The following is a 17,787-nucleotide window of genomic DNA, read 5'->3' as shown; positions in this document are numbered from 1 at the left end:
AGTAAAACAAAGGCATATCAGCCACTAATCTACGTGGTATATGTTTGTATTTTGTAGACGAAAAAATATACAGCTATCGTTGGTCCTACCTTCAATTAAGGAAACTTCTCTCCCGAGTACAGGTGACGATCACTCACTTCCGGGTTTCCGGAACAGATAAAGAGTATCCGAGATGAAAAACGGACTCAGGCATACTCTGTAACGTCAGCGCCATCTTGAAATGGCATGTACTTACCAATTTGGGTTCACTAGGAGTAATTCATTCACTGATATAATGAAATAAAAGCTTTTTACAGACAAGAATCTTTCATATTTTAGAAGATTAACTCCTCCCTGATAATCCTCATATGCCCCAAAGTCACGAGGTCAATATTATTCTATTCCTATCTTAAAGCTAAATAATTCTCTAGCGGCGCAATCATAATATCTGATATGCAATTATATAGGTAATGTTTCACAAATTATTATCTTCAGTTTTCCTTCATGCATCAGATTAAGTGATCAAATATTAACTTGTGTATAAACCATGCCTCAATAGTAACAAGCAAACGTATTTCATTATAGAATATTACTCATTGCTCCATTTAGGCACCCCAACTCTTTCATGGTCATCATCAATCCAAAATTTGTCTACACTAAAGGGTGAATTATGAAAACTATAGATCAAAAATAAAAAGAACATAACAGAGTCAATAACCTTTATATTGATTTTTAGGAAGTTTTTATCTTAGCAGACTCAATCGCCCAAAAAGTATTGTAACTCCTGATCAAAATTCAAGCCGTCCTCTACAGCTAAGAACTATGAAATCTTAAAAGGTGTTTTGAATAACCACCAAAATGATATCAAACAGAGAAAAGCTCGCAAACGGAAGCGGGATGAGGTTGACTATAATAGTGGGAGGGTGTTTACCTTCTCAAAAAAGTATGATTATTTAATGCAACTGGATAAAGATAAACAATTACCGGAACCATTAACTGCGAGCTCTAGTAATACCTCCTTGAGCACCATACCGACTATGAGACATTGGGTATCAGAGTGCTTTACATGAACACCAGTTTAGCTACAGAAGGACACATTCATTTTTGTTAGGCACGGTGAGATTAAGGGGCATATGTATCAACATCACCATTTGCGATTCTCAAATAGCGATTTTTAAAGAATCGCTATTTGAGAATTGCAAAACAGGATGTATTTAAAAAATCGCAAACTTTTTGCGATTTCTTAAAATTCCTTAATTGCGATTAGCAAATTGCGAAATCGCAATTAAGGAATACCTGCCCATTCATTTCTATGGGCCAGGAGACCCATAGGAATGAATGGGAAGTAATTCTCAAATAGCGAATCGCAATTTGCTAATCGCTATTTGAGAATAATTTCAAAGGTGCAAGGGTGTCATGATGACACCCTGATGCACCCCTGAAATTAGCATGTGTGTGCATATAGCGCACATACATGCCCTAAGGGCATGTATGAGCGCCACGTGGCACTTTGTAAAATTCAAAAAAGTGCTTTTTGAAAGGAAATCGCAAATTACCACCAACTGGAAGTTGGTGGTAATTTGCGATTTCTTAAGGATAATTCGCGCAACTTGGGTGCTTTTTACATGTCATTTAAGAAATCGCAATTTGCGATTTCTTAAATGCTTACGCAAAATTAAGAAATCGCTAAATTAGCAATTCCTTAATTTTGCGTTGGGAATTTGCCTAATACATCCCGTTTTGCGAATTTTTAATCGCAAACGCTGTATTTTGCGAATCGCAGCGTTTACGATTACAAATTCGCTTGATACATATGCCCCTATGTGATTTGCCCAGAATCACAGGATGTTGAGTGTTGTTGCGGTGATTTGATGCTGGGTCCCCATTTCAAGGTTGACTGCTCTAGCCGTAAGGCTACATCGTCTCCAGCTTTGTGATGATTGCTTTGAGGCTAGTTTTTGCCTCCAGAAGTATGTTCCGAAGGTCGCCTTCCTGCCTTTCTGGTGCTTCGCTAGGGGCTGTTTCTGCATCATGTTCTGGCCTGGTTTCAGTGTTACCTGTTAGTCTTTTGTAATCAAACAACAGTTTGGTTTGTTTTGCATCATTTTTAGGTCTCGACCTTGCTATCGCGTAAGCGAGACTATTGTGGGGTTTTAAAAGTGCTCCCAAAAAGCGGATTGCATGGCAGCGCCAGGAAGCTTCGGTGTCAGTGCGCTTTATAAATTACATTTAACATAACATAACATAACATGGCTAGCACGCGCACAATCACGCGCATCGTCCCGCCACGCAATCTGCCTTTTGGGAGCACTTCAAAGGGTCTGATCCCCCGCCTGGAATGCACTCCCCCGCCCACGCCAAGCTCGCGCGCCACGCTCCGCCGGGCTTGTCTTGTTTTGGATTGCCTCTCAGATGGTGAGTACATTCTAAACTCCAGAGAAGGTCAAATGAGCGCTTTCAGTTTGGTGCCCTTTCATGTGGCTGCCGGCCGCTTTTGTTTACTTCTCCACTGCCTGCTTTGAACTTAGCATATCTCCCCTTTAGGTATGCTTGCCGGCTGCATTTGTTTGTTTATGCATGTTGCCGGGGCGCATTATAGCCAGATGAATGCATCCGGTGGCACATGCTATACACTAACTTTCAATAGATCTGTTAGCGGCAGCATTTTGCTATTTTGCACCCCCTCGAGAGCCTTTCCTCCGCACAACCAGGCGACCTTACCCGTCATTAGTTACTGTCGGATACATTACTGCTGGCACAGGATGATGACAGCAAACCATGTTTCTCTTTTTTCGTTCTTTCCTTTCTTTTATCGCATTGCTTGCTGATTTTTTTTTTTTAACGTTTTCTTTGGTAAAGGTACTCTTCGCATTTTCGTTGCCTGCGTTCTGCATTTCAATTGGTGCACCGTGTTCACATACACAGCTACACATTTATAGCTCTCTGCTTTGAGTCTGTTACTGCAAACCAGTGAATATTTGAAGTACTACGAGTCTATATTTCAAAAATATGTGGATCAATAAACATTCACTCATATCTTCCACCCCAAAAATCACTAGATGAGGACTGTGTTCGGAAGTTATCTACTCTTATGCCATTGATCTTTCTCATCAAAATTCACAATAAAAATACATTTAATTAAAAATATTGTTAAAATTAATTATGCTATTGTAGCCAAATTTGCTTTGCCAGCACACTACAGTATATAAATCATGTTACCTTAATGTGCTGAAAGCTAGAAAGCTTGAGTACATATAATCAGATGCCATAAAGGTACGTTGAATACGGATTAAAGCTGTGCAGCCATAGTTTTCATGTCCTTCTTTGCACTCACTGGTTGCGCTACTAGTGCACTGGTTCGTTTATACTTGTGAATTCATGCTCAAAAGCAAGACTTCAGAGCTCTTCCGCGTCACACACTGTCTGGGATAGAGCAAGTGTCTATTTCTCTTGCTATCTTAATCCATATGCTCTTAGGAAGGAACATTGGATTCTATATAGACACAGACATGCATTACATTATTAACATATAAAAAGCCATTTGGTGTCAATGTTGTATACACTCCACTTTTGCTTATAGTTATAACCAATAAAAGTATTCCATAACTGCTTAGTCGATCATCATGTTAGCAAAATAGTGCCACAACCCTAGAAAGAGTGACTCAGCAATTCCAGAATACATTTATTGGCTGAAGGGAGAGGCAGATAGTTCAAAACACAACTCTACTTCAATCCAATAAATCATGTGTAGAAGATGAGCAGGCATTCAGGCTAACCACTGACTGTGTTGCTTGAATTATTTTTATTCACCTTATTTTATCAGGATAGTCTGATAATTTGTCATAGATCTTACTGGACCTACATTAGACTCCCCAGCTTTAGCGTTGTTTATCTCGCCCTCCTACTTTTAAAACGCACGGCCTGGCATCATGGTCCCGGCCTTCCTATAGCTGCTGCCGCCCTCTGTCTCCTAGCTCAACAAGCATTTGCAATGCAAAAGGTCTTGGATTAGAAAACGTTTGAGCTATCGGCATTGTAAATGACAATGCCTTTTATTTATGTGTTTTGAAAACCTGCAAGCAGTGCGTAAACATGCACTTTGTACTTATAGTTATGACTAGCAAAGCTGGCAGTAACTGCGCCTCTTTTACTGCCGACCTTGCTTCTCGTAAGTAAGTACAAAGTGCGTGTTTAAGCACCGCTTGCAAGTTTTCAAAACACATTAATAAAAGGCATTGTCATTGTTGTATCCTCTATATTTGTTATTATTTCTTAGTGTGTATTCCCGTGGAATATCTTGGTTCCTTAGCAACCGGTTTCTCTCTGGTCATAGTTCTGGAATGTTTACTGACCAGAGACGAGCAGTTGCTGAGGAGAGTGGGGACCGGTGTCTTCCAGGGGTTGTTGATGTTACTCAATAAACCTACTTACAATCTCTTTGAATGGAGTCTTCTCTTCCCAAAAGTCATTTACAATGCCAATACCTCAACCTCTCGCCAATGCGAGACCTATTGCATTGCAAATGCTTGTTCCCTGTGCGCACGTGTTCTCCCTGTGGCTTGTGCCTGGTTTTCAGTACCTATTTTGAAAAACAGGAGGTCCTTCAAAAACAATACAGCATGCGATAAATATAGACCAGAATCGGCTCTATATTACTTGTACAATGCCCAGCCGGGCATTGAAATTTTAATAATCAATAGAATTATTTTCTGACATACAATAGATTGTAGAGTGGGACACAGTCCTGTGTCCTTAACATCTGAACAAAGGTACAGACAGTCAAACAAAAGAAACATACATCAGGCTGAAGAATGAAGCTTTTAGCCAGTTCGAGATACAAGGGCAAGCTTTCTTAAAGGTACAATGTCATGCACAATTTTTAACAAATGCGTTTAAAATGCATGTTTGTACATGGGGTCGACGACGTTTCGATCTATTCAACCAATACATAGATCATCATCAGGACTAGAAGGAATAAAAGCCTGATTTTACAATTCCTGTGAGAATGGAAAAGGAAAAAAGGAGAAAGGAAAGATAAATTAAAAACCAAACATTACTGAGAAGAATCAATGGTGCCAGTTACCATGCACGGCATGCCATACGTGAGGAACACAACAAGTGGTTGGTTGTTGAAGCGAAGGAAGTTGTATTTGTGAAAATAACTGGTAAATTAACCGAATGATCGAGGCAAGACCGCGCGTTCAGACTGTAAGTTGCAAAAGTGCGCGTGAGGGACTAGCAATGGTCCGAAATGGGGCGTGTGGTCAACCGTGCCAAGGTATCGTTGTACGGTTAACTAGTGCATGATCGAGATAAGCGAGCAGTCAGATGGACGTGAGGACTAAGGTGAGCCGGTAACGTCGTGACTGAAAAGCGTATGGATGAACTAGTGCATGATCGAGTTAAGCGAGCAGTCAGATGGACGTGAGGACTAAGGTGAGCCGGTAACGTCGTGACTAAAAAGCGTAAGGATGGCAGGAAACTAACCCATTCCGGAGACGAACCACCTCTAGAGTAATTGCACACAGTTCCAGTGGTTGCGCGGATCAAGCGGCCAGAATTATGGCGGTTAAGCTGAAAACTAAGAGCGGGAAAAAGTTATAACCTGAACTCCCCAAATCGGGAGGGGCGGAAGGAGGGAAGGGGACTCACCAATTGTGGGCTCCAGCTTGTTGTGGGAATTAAGAGAACGACCAACTACCCAACATAACGGCCTGAGAATCCAAGGTCCGCCTGTGGAAAGACGTAGCGTGGGAGTTAGGGGTGAAAGTAACAGGGTCGAGGAAAACAAGACCAAACGGCTAGAACACTTACCAGTATCAAGGGGGAACTGCACGATCGCCAGTTGGTAGTGCCTGCCTCGGCTGGTTGGTATAAGAAAGCCACAGGAGACACGTGACAGCCAGGCCTAGGTAATGTGATAGGAAGTGCCGGCTGCGCTGGGATGCGATTAAACTAAGTGAATCGACGGCGGACATGTTGGGTCAGTGTTGTGTGATTCAGGTGAATGGAAAGGATAGAACGAGAATAAGTAGAAACCATACGAGGTTAAGTTAAAACAATATCAAACTTTCACATTTTGTTCATGCAAGGAAAAAGTCACAGAATATTCTGAAACAATTTCAGTACCTTGCAGCAGCGAAGCTTTTACTCCCAGCTGGTTAGTGCTTAGAAGTTATGGCTTGACCAGTCCAGGAATGCCAGCCCCTCCAGTAAACACGTGTGGTAGCGTGCACTGCCTGCAGCTCTCCCCTGACCCAGCTCTGTCTGGCCAACTGGCTTACACCCCAGTATGTTTTGGCCACCGTTGGAGTTACTGTGTATTACTGTACACGGTAGTTGCCTGTGAGCTTGGTCAGTGCATTTGAAGGGCCAGTGCCCAGTGTCGCTTCACAAGTGTGCTGTTCCCGGGTGGGGATGTTAGGGTGCGTACCTCAAGGCACCCTCGCTAGCGACCAGCTGCTAGAATGTGTTTGCTCCTTAGTTGGCAGCGGTCTGCACCCGGTCCGCAACTTCAGGTTCAGTTGGTTCCACCAAGTGCATGACTCAGGCCCGCTACTATTCTATTGTCAGAGATCAGTATATGGAACTGTATCCTGCCCAGTCACTTGAATATTGACTCGCATGTAGGTGACAAGTGAGGTCATATCACTGCGATGTTGGCGCTTAAATGATCGCATCCTGGGTCTCCCTGTGTATACTGTTTGGGTTTAATAGCCCCGTGCGTCCAGGCAGCCACACCTCCGCTATGGCACCAGTTCCAGGATCGTGCTGCACCCACCTTGTTTTGCGTGTGCAGTTGTAGGTCTCTGCGACACGGGCATCTTAGATCTGGCCACCCGGAATGCTCTTCAGTCGAGGCCCCCCCAGTTCAACATCAGCAAGAGTCTTCCCTGTCTCACATCACAGGAGTTGCACGATTCGTTTTGGACTGCTTTATCATGGATCTGTCCAGGCAGCCGCACCTCCGCTATGGCCCCTGTCGTGGGATCGCGCCGCACTCACCTTGACCCGCGTGTGCAGTTGTAGATCTCGGCGATGCGGGCGACTCGGTCCCGGCCACCCAGAATGCTCTTCCTTTGAGGCCGCTTCAGTTCAGCATCGGCGAGAGTCTTCCCTCTCACGCATCACCGGAGTTGTACGTTCAGTTTCAGGACTGCTTTATCACGAATCCACACAACAAGTTTCCAGTGGCAGCGCCCACTGATTCCCCAGTCACGGAGGCCTCCGCCTCGGATAGCACACTTGGCTGAGTGGTACATCCATTTTTTTAGGGGGATCTGTTTTTGGCTGTTAACATCTGAGGCAATTCCTACCTCGGTGCCAGTTGCTTTCCTCTGCACAGGTAAGGCGTTTCCCGACCAGTCGTCCGGGCCAGTGAAGCAGGCCTTGCCTCATTCTCCCCACACAGATAGGCCACAGTGCAGGCGCCAGATAGCCCGACCTTGTCTGTCATCTGCGGCCGGGGTTCTACACTGCTGCAGGAGTTAGGATTTACAGGAATGGTGTCTGGTCACGTCCGCCAGTGGTACAGCCCGACTCAGCCTAGTAGGTAACCCCAATCGCCATTATTAATGCCAGATTTTGTTTTTGGCCAGAAGAGCCCACTTAGCAAGCATCCGTCTTGCTGCTCGGCTAAGCCACGCCCCCGCCACACCTTTTATAGTTAACTGTTGGCTAGTAAAAATAATTTCTTTCACCCATGTTCTAGACTTAAAAATCTCTCTCATTTCCTAACCAGTCCAATTCCTGCAGAATTATAATCTGGGCTGGAATATCTCTCAAATACTGCAGGATCTTTTCCCTCCTATGTTTAACTCTTACCCTGTTCACATTCCATGACAAAAACTCGATCCGAGCGCTCTGGTCACGGCACATCCCTTGCCCAGTAAACTAAGTACAACGGGGGTGCCTGGAATACGGATTGAAAAAGAGGACTTATTTTTTTTATTTTTCTCCCACTGCTCCCCACCCAGTGACTCCCAACCCTTCCTGTGACCCCTATGACCCCCTCCCCGGAGAACCCTCCTTATACCTCCTCCATGGCCCCCCGGATTCGTGAAAATACAGAACATCTTGCCAAAATTTACTGAACTCACAGACACACCTAGAGTATAATTGAGGGTAAAGAACCCAGGAAAACAGAAAAGTAAAACGTAAATAGCATGATATTTGCCTCGGCCCCTAAACCCTCACTAACTTCCTCTACATTTGATAAGGACTTTATAAATCCCTCTGCATCTTCCATACGCTTAAATATCTGCGTTCTATATTGGCCTTTTTCTTATTAGTTACCTCCTTTTCCACAAATGCTCCTTCGGTTTTCCGGGCCCCTTACACTGTCTCCCTCCTTGCTTGGTTCCGCGTTCTCAGCCCTCCTTTCCAGCTCCTTCCAAGGACTTGCAACTCTTGTGCTGCCTATACCACCACTCCCCCAGATGGAAAATTGCGTGACCACTTTTCGCCCTCTATCGAGCTCGAGCGCTGGAAGTTCTGCTGACGCCGTGGCTACTGGTATTGGACCAGCTGGCAGAGAATGGTGAGAGGCTGCACTGCTTATCAGCCCTCGGTTAGAGTAAACATACCTTACATTCCTTGTCACCCTAGCATTCAAAAGGGATATTCGTACGCCCTAGCGGGAAGTGAAAAAGTGACTCAGAACTTCTGGTGCCTCCACAACCCGCTACTCGCCAGCCGCATGTTCTCCTCCACTTGAAGCGCCTTATCAGATGCGTTGCAATTTCGGTAACAGATTGTTCTTTCGTCAGTTCTTAGTAGCTTTGTTATTTTTGTAATGCTTCAATACATTTCTATAATGTAGTTTGAGTTCTGCCTAGTGTGGATTTGAAGACATTATGCCATCCTTCCACTGTGTTGTTTGTTTTGGCTTCCTGTGCCAGGGTGCTGTCATAGACATTCCACCACGGTATCAGGAATTTGTCTCGGTGTCTTGGTCCTGACTGATGCAATCTGCCAAACCATGTATCTTCAAATAGTCCATTAGGGGACTCAAGGCCTGATTACGAGTTTGGCAGAAAGTGTTCTACCATTGAAAAGATGTCAGATTCCCCGCCGCCTAGTTGGTGATCCAACCACTGTGTTAGGATGTTGGCGGGTTGCTGAAAAAAAGACTGCTTGAGTTCTGCTGACGCCGACAGCCATTCGCCGACCACCTTGACAGTGACATGGGGAAAAGCAGCTGTCTGAAGGCGGTACAGACTCTGATCCTTCCATCTAGATAACGAAGTGCCTTTCTGTCAAGCCAAATCAAAGGAAATCGTGTGCATACTCACCCATTTCCTTCTGTTCCATTCAGTCTCTGATGTGGACCCCTTCGTCCAGAGCCCCTCTTCACAGCAGCAACTTGACACCGAAGAAAGCGACCCTGTTGGCACAGTAATCCAGGTAAGTCTGTTTAGCACTTTTCTCCCTTTGACTGTACTGGCTACATGTGGTCCAGATTCCAGCAATAGAAAAGTACTTGTGTGAGGTATTTTCTTCACGTGTCATGCATATTTGTACATTTTATACTTATTCAGTCAAAATGTACACACCTGCATCAACACTTATGAAACAAAAATGTAATTGCTCCCCCTGCTGTTAGAAACAGAGTCACTGCGGGTCAGTGGTGATATCTAAATATGGCGAGTGAGAGACTGCTGACTCAATGGAGTACTTGAGACCGCTTCTGCCACAGGATGGCGATAAGACCACCAAACTCATAATCAGGCCCTAAGTTTGTCTTCATTTTGTTGATAGAAAGGGTTTTCTATTAGTTAGTTATAGTAGTTGACTAAGTCTGTGACAGGGACGTAGGCTATTTCTATATTTTTTTTTACTTTGAAGGTGAATTCTCTGTTAGTGGAGTATTCTACACTTGGGGCCTATTTTACGAGAATGACAGTCGGTTCGCCAGATACGTGGTGAGGCAGCAGTGGCGGTCGTCTGACTCACACATTATGACCTTGGCTATCATTCCACTGTGGGACTGCCAACTCCACCAGGGAACCGTCTTTCCCTGGCAGTGGTGCGGCGGTCTTGAGGAAGCAATATGCTTGGCAGGACAGCCAAGGTCCCGTCAAGCATATTACAACTTTCCTCACAGACACTGATTTCATGGAGGTCTTTCCTCCATGAAACAGTGGTGGTGAATGAAGAAAGCTTGTATCTCACTCCATATGGATGCACACAGGGGGGCACAACACGTGTCCCACCTGTGTGCATGCCCCCCTGTTCCAGAACAGCATGGACTTCACAGTCAATGCTGTGCTGGAACTTTTGTTGACTTTCCCATTACAGTGCCTATTTTATAGGCACCGCCGTGGGATCGCCAAAGAATCCACCCACCAGTTACTAAAAAAGTCATAATACAGTGGGCAGTTCTCACGCAGTTTGGCGGCAGAGCGGTCCCGCCGTCGCACCGCTAATCTCGATATACTTTGATCACAGTGAAAGTAACAGACTTGTGTGGCTGTGTCAGGGTTTATTTTTAGTATTGTTTGAATCATAGCTTGTTCAAAGTCTATGATTATTCTTTGGGGATATTAGTTATTTGTTTCTTGTTTCATATAGTTTAGTACTTCATAGCAGGTACTGATTTGTTTATTAAGGAGTAAAGCATATATGAAATGGATATTGGTGTTTTCATATTCACCAAATATGGCGTATATCTTAATCAATGGTTTGGGACACACGTTGAAGCTCCCATCAGTCATCCATGTTTGGCATTGGGTAATATCATTATGTTATTAACAGTGGAGAAGCATAGGATTTGTTTTTCATTATTTGTATAGTCATGTAAAAGGGAGGGTTCTCCTTTATGAGTAATTGTTAAATTATCTGGCATGTCTCTGTCCTGGTATCTTGTAGGAGCAGTTGGGTTATCGCTGGTGGCTTTTATAGTGCACATAATTAGACGTTTTAAAATAGGGATAGATGAAAATTGTACTGTTACGTTTTCACTGACTTTGGGTAGTACGTCTGTAAGGATTTTGGTTGAGGGTTCCTGAGAAATATTGCTTGCCTCTCTTACGTTTTGTAAAACTTCTCTCATTTCTTTTTCTGTAACATTTGGGGGTTGGTTGCGTTATTTTGCATCAAATTTTCCTTTTGTAGTTGCCCTTCCATAGCATGTATTAGAATAATATTTAGTACATTTTCAGTTTATAGTTTCTATCGATGCACTTTCTTGACTGTAGGTGTAGTCCATATGACTTAGGGCCCGATTACAAGATTGGTGGTCTTACCTCCGTACCGCCGCGTCAGTGGTCCCAAGAAGACAGCTGAGCTGGTGGTCTTCCACCCACCATATTATGATGCATGAAGCCTGAACTGCCGTAGGAAAGCCAAAATGTGCTATTGGATCAGCCCTTCAGGGCTTGTCATGTGCCAGTCAATTCCTGAGACACCTTTTCCCACCTCCTCTCACATCCTAGTACTTTAGCTTTCATTTTATACCTCTAGCCAAAGCGATCCACAATTTCCATTACATGACACATGCTGTAAGTGCACATGCTTGTGCCTACATATTCTGAAACCTGCAGCCCCCTTGCCAATCCCTTCTGAGTACCCTGCACTTTATCCCTCAATGTTCTCTCCCCTTGAACCTCATATCTCACCCTGGGCTGACGAGTAATAGACCAAACCACAGTTATAATTGCGGGAGCGGCAGACCCGATTATATTGACCTAAAAATACAGCTGGAAAAATCATTTTTATTTTTGCAGCCTGGCCCTTGCGCAAGCCCTTGTCCCGACATTTCCTGAGGCATGGGAGGAGGATGCAATGATCCCACTTGGCATGTCACTTCTTGATCTTTCCCATTGCACCTTCCACATCTCCTCTCTCCATCACCTGTGGTTGTTTGTTAGAGACACGCAAGGCTCAACCACGCGTGCCTCTACCATGCAGGCCTGAACCACAACTACGACTTAACCACACATTCCTTTGCCACACAATTTTGTGGTTAAGGAACAAGCCTTAATTATAAAACCCCTTCCTGCCCCCTGCCCTGAGCCCTAAATTACAAACCCCCTACCTGCCCCCCACCCTAAGCCCTAGATTACAAACCCCCTACCTACACCCGCCCTAATCCCTAAATTACATTAACCCTACCTGACCCCCCGCCCTGAGCCCTAAAAAAGCCCCATTCCTTAAATACTCCAACAAACCCAGCCATTAAAGCGCCCCAAACCCCTCCTCCTGCCTTGAGCCCTAAAAACTTGTCACTGATCCACCCCTCCCCAAAAGTGACCTCCAGACCCAAGCAATCGTAACGTGCCACCGATCCCCCCCCTCAAAAGCGACCCCCAGACCCAGTGCTAGCCCTACTTACCTGTCCGTGTCCGCTTCCCGTTCTGACTCTCCTGTTCCTGTTTCGAGTCCCAGCCATCCCGAACACTAGAGCGCATTTGCCTTAACCACGGATATGCTTGGTTTAGGCAAATGCTTTGTTCGGGCAAGCAGGGTTACGCTTGCTGGCTTCCAGAACGCGTGGCCCCGGTTGCATAGTTCTAGATGTTTCCCATAACCGGTATGCCACTGCCCAACCCGTTTCCAATTACCACTGCTACAAATAAGGAAACTCGCCTAGCACTGACAGACTGTGAACTTTGGATAGGGCCTCCCTGTCACCTATTGGTCAGTTTACTGTTTGTTATTTTATTTTGCAATTTTATACTGCACACATTACATTGAACAGGGTGGCAGAGCACAACAGTTTTCTACATGGTGAAAGATTTCTATACAAACAATAACATTTCACTATGCTACAGGTTGCAGAGAAAAACGTTATAGGTCGATCATTCTAAGGGGTATATTCACAAGAATGTGTTATAACTACCGCAAGAGTAGCGTAACGCAACTTTCAATATCGCAGCCCATCGTGGGAAAATAACCCCGTGACAATGTGGGATTCACAACAAGGTGGTAGCATGCGATAGTCACCAGATAACGTGCCAAATGTCCACGGCAAAATCAACGCCACGCAGCATAAATGCGATACGCGAACGCAAAAAAAATGCGATGAGGCCAACCGCAGTACAAAAAGTAGCGAAAACCAGCCACAGGCCTGCAAATCACACGCATCTGGCGGAACTATGCCCTATAAAATAGACAGAAAAAATACACCAAAAACAATCCAAAGTGCATAGAAACATGGATGCACCCTGACACAGAGCAGGGGCCAACCCGAACCCCACAACCCCCACAGACTACCAGCAAGGAACAACGGGGTCAGGGAAGGCCAAGGAGAAGAGGGAGAGGAAGACGGGGTGCAGACCGCAGGGAAACTAGACCAGCGCCATGGAGGTGACAGAACACTACCAGCAACTGACCCACTAGCAGACCACCTGGATTGCAGTCGGAGTGCCCAGGAGGCCAATCCAGGAGGCCAATAGGTGCAGGCATGACGTGACTACCTAAACCAGACACAAACCCGCTGCCAACAGGAAGGCAGCAACGGCGACAGGAGGTGCCAATCCAGCGCCACCGGAGGAGCTGAAGGAAACCCAGGCCACAGTCATCAGTGTCGAGACGGAGCAAGGAGTAGGGAGTATGGACACAGCTCGAGAGGACCTGACACAACATCAAAAGGGAATGGGGGAACGGGGGGAGTGGGCACAATGGCATACAGGCACAATGAGGTGTAGCACACTGCACACCCACAATCACCCAGGTCCATGGGCCCGATCCCCTTGGCACACTGCAGCACAGACACATAGCACGAACAGCACACCCACATTGATGACAATGAGGAACAACGCGCATAGCCGACACTGCAGAACAGAGGATACAACTTGCTCCGCACATGCGCAGAAACATGCCTACTACATCTGACGGACCCGGAAACTGTGAAATGGAAATGTACGGGTTCGATATCACATCCTCCATATTGACCAAATCTACACTGTCCCGCAGAAGAATCCAGCACCCCACAAACAGTCACAATGTACATCGCTATACAGTCTGCATGCAAACCTGCACAATGTGCCAACATATATGTCAATGCAAAGTCAATACGCACCTCCCCTTCACATCGCAGAGGGGCATACAACACCTTCAGCAGAGCACAGAATACAACACATCAGTGATGCCGGAGAAGACCACCACACGATCGACACTGACGCCCTACAACATCACATGGATATCCCACGCAACCCCCCACCAGGACCCGGACAGCCAAGCTACTCAAAGGAGAACACCCAGCCTGCAACAAATCACACAGCAGGAAGCACCCGCAAGCACAGCTGGCCACACATCTCACCCCAATGCCATCTTCCTGCACGCCAAAAGGAGGTGGCCCAACAGGTGTGGGCGGGGGCCGAACCTATGGGATGCGATCCAGGACACATACGTAGGTGTCTATCACCCTTCAGGGGCCACCAACACCACACTAAGGAGACCCACACTGCCACGGAGACACATGCAATTGCACATTCACAGTACAGAACCACGGGCAGGGGCGCTCAAATTCCAGTCACACACCCATGTTGGCTCTGCGTACGACGGCCCTGGCCACTCCCCTTACGAATTGAGTGGGTGACGACAAAGCTACATGTCCAAGCTCCAACCCGCTGCCGGAGGTGACATGTCTGCATCCGATGTACACAGCACAATGTAATGGCGTCGGGCCCAGGGCCCTTATGCATACAACAAGACCACAGGGACACAAGTAGATACCCTGTTGAACTGGCTACGGGCTCATGCGCCCGGCCCCTCTATTGGCAGGGCCACATGTACAGTGTCGCCTGTGCTGGATGTGTGTGGGGTGAGTGTAAGCCAGCACGCACAGAATGTCTGGTGCTGGCAACCACTTGAACATTAGACACCAGTGCAACGGAAACACAAAACACATGCATAAAAGAGTCAACTGCTGAGCAACATGGAGAGAGCCGGAGAAAGTCCAGAGGACAGCCAACATGCAAACAGAAGTGTCCGTGAGTTGCAGTGCACTGGGGATGGGACACTAGTGATGAGCGTGCCCATGTGAAGAGTCTAGGATCGGGTCCCTCCGACAGACACCTGATGCAGATGCAGTGGGGTGTATCATACCTGCATCATCTTCCCCATCAACGTCTCAGGGCCCCCACACTGTTTGAGGTCACATAGCTGCACAACCTCTCCACAACTCATAACTCAATCAGTAACGGACAATGGCTTGCGGTGCATTGAGTCACTGGCACCTGGAGTGCTGAGCAGGGTATCAGGCCGATGATGGCATCCACGACAGGTCTGAGCAACTCCATAGGTCTGTCAGGACCACCGTGTCGACTGTGGCAGATGGCTGTTGGAGGTGGCCCTTGTGGTGGTGTCGTGTAGCTTCTGCGGTGATGGCAAGTCCGGGCCGGTCAGGACTCGATTTGGTGTGTGAGCCCTGCTGGGATGCTCTTGGGCCTGGAGGCTGCGTACAGCACAGGGCCACAGAGAAATGGCGTAGATGACCCCAAGGCCAACGCATCAGGGGCCATCCAATTTCTCAGAAGAAGGGGTCCCAGAGCTGACTAGTACAGAGTTAGTGGCCCCGGATGCACAGCGGCCAGCACAGGCACTCAGCCACGGGACGGTGACTTGCGGTGCAGTCAGAAGGGCCATGTGACCTGAGCTGGTCAACATCAATGTCTGAGGTGTATGTTGCAGTGGAAGGTGTCCTCCAGGGCATGACGCTGAAAGGTTAGATTTTATCCGGAAGCAGCAAATGGAGGAGTGGAATGGGACAGCCTTGTTGCCACCACAAATTAGGTATCAGCTACATAAGGATGAAACCTGCCCCCTGCCCTCTGGTCCATAGACTCAGACACCACCAAAGTTAGACCAGAGAGTGTCCATGATTGTCAGGGAACAGACTTAGTGGCACTGGGGCTGAGAGGGGATGCAGTCTGCGATGATGCCAGTACGCTGATATGAGCTCAGCCAATGCAAAATGAGGAGTCTGTGACCTACTAGACCTCAGTGTAGGCTGGAGGCAGTGGTCAGCATGGGCCATTCACTGAGTGTTGCCGGCATAGGTTGGTGGCCTCACCGGCATGCCTAGTTCAGGCTCAGTGGCACCACGTGTTTGCTCACCTCCGTGACTGTGACCCGGCTTTCGTCCAGAGTGAGCCGCATCTTCCTCTTACTCCTCTCCATGCGACCACTGGTATGGACTCTGCCATTTGTGATTTGCATCAAGATGCTGGATGTGGGACCTACTGGTCCGCAGGGTAGTCCTGGTCCCTCATCCCCATGTCGCTGGCTGGCGTTGAACAGGGTTAGTAGCACCACGTGTCGCAAATAGCCCGTATGGAACAATGCCTCACTGATCGGGGTGGGTCTGGTGCTATGGCCGCTGTCCCAGAATTGGGGTCACTGCCCTTCATGAATCTGGACACATTTTCGCACATGTGACCAGCTGGGCCGAAGAGTAGTCCGAAGGCGGCAGTAGAGTACATCAACGAGAAAGGAGTTAAGCAGGCCTGTGTCATGGAGGCCGTGATGGACTGAGGAGGCTGCCAAGGTCGTGGCCCTCTGGCTTGGAGCTTGCGCCAGCACGTGGTGGGTCCTCCTTGACACCCGCCAGTGTTGGCAGGTGTTCAGTGTGGCCTGGCTGTGCAGGGGTGGGCCTGACGGGTTCATGGTCCTGCGTGCCGTGGTCCGGCAGGCGCATGGCATCGCAGACAACTCCACTCACGAGGTCAGCCTCGGCCTCGTGGAGTGGTGAGAGGTGCTGCCCTGGCAGAGACATTGTGCTTTCCGGAAGAGGACCACGCCCAGGGCTACGTGATTTTTATTCACACCCCTACGCTGGCTTGGCGTAAGCCGGGCCATCCCACTCCGGTCACGCTTGGGGGGGCGTAACAGGCAACATTTCCACAAGGTTCCCCACTGGCAGGGGTGAAATGGTTGCGTCCACTGTCCACTGGACTCCATATCCCGGAGGTCTGTTCCGCCATGGATATGGGTATGTTCTGCATACTGCGGTCTGTCCAGCACATCTCAGCCACCCTTGGCATTGTGTACTTTCCCAATCATGGTTCTACTGCATCCTTCACACATGCCTGGTTGCCACATTCGGATGTTGTGTGTCTGAGGTGCCATGCTATTGATGGCTCATGTTCATGGATTGGCCAGGCAACCATTGTGAGTTGTTCTGTCGTGTCTGGTGGGTGGTCATGTTGTTGTGCATGTTGGTAGTGATTTTGTGACGTGTGCATTGCCAGGGTTGTGAGTTGCATGGTTGTGGAGATGAAGTAAGTAGGGTGTCCATTCGAAACTTGCCATGGGGCTATCTATTTCCCTTGTTTCCATCCTGGGTATGCTGGTTGCTGATTGACTGTCGGAGGATGGAGGACTCATGCACACTGGCTGTGTATTTGCAGGCGACATTGTTGGAGGTTCCACGGTGTTCTGTTGTTGCCTGCACATTCATGTGAGATGTGTGCTTCCGGTTGCGGTGATTGTGTGCTGTGTCACCAGGGGGCACAGGTGGGACATGTTTGCCGTGCGTGCATCCTGCTATGGCGTATGGTCCTTGCTTGGTCTACAGAGGATCCTGCGCATTGTGTTGGACATATGGGGACTGGGGTTCCAGGGGAATGGTGATGTCCAGGACAGGTGTGGGGGACTTGGATGTGGCTGGCTGTGGGACTCCTCCAACTCTGGTGGGTGTTGTTTGGGGGTGCCAGAGGCCAACAAGTGCAGCCAATCCAGCAGCTTGGTGTGGGGTTGGATGTTGTTTGTCCGCTATGTTGGTGCCGTAGGCCTGATAGGCGAGGATGGTCAGGATGCATGGGGTGGTTGTCCCTTTCAGCCTGTGGTGGACGGTGACATTGT

The sequence above is a fragment of the Triturus cristatus genome, chromosome 8 (assembly GCF_964204655.1).
Source record: "Triturus cristatus chromosome 8, aTriCri1.1, whole genome shotgun sequence".
In the NCBI taxonomy this organism is placed as follows: Eukaryota; Metazoa; Chordata; class Amphibia; order Caudata; family Salamandridae; genus Triturus; species Triturus cristatus.
Note: the sequence above shows the minus strand (reverse complement) of the source record.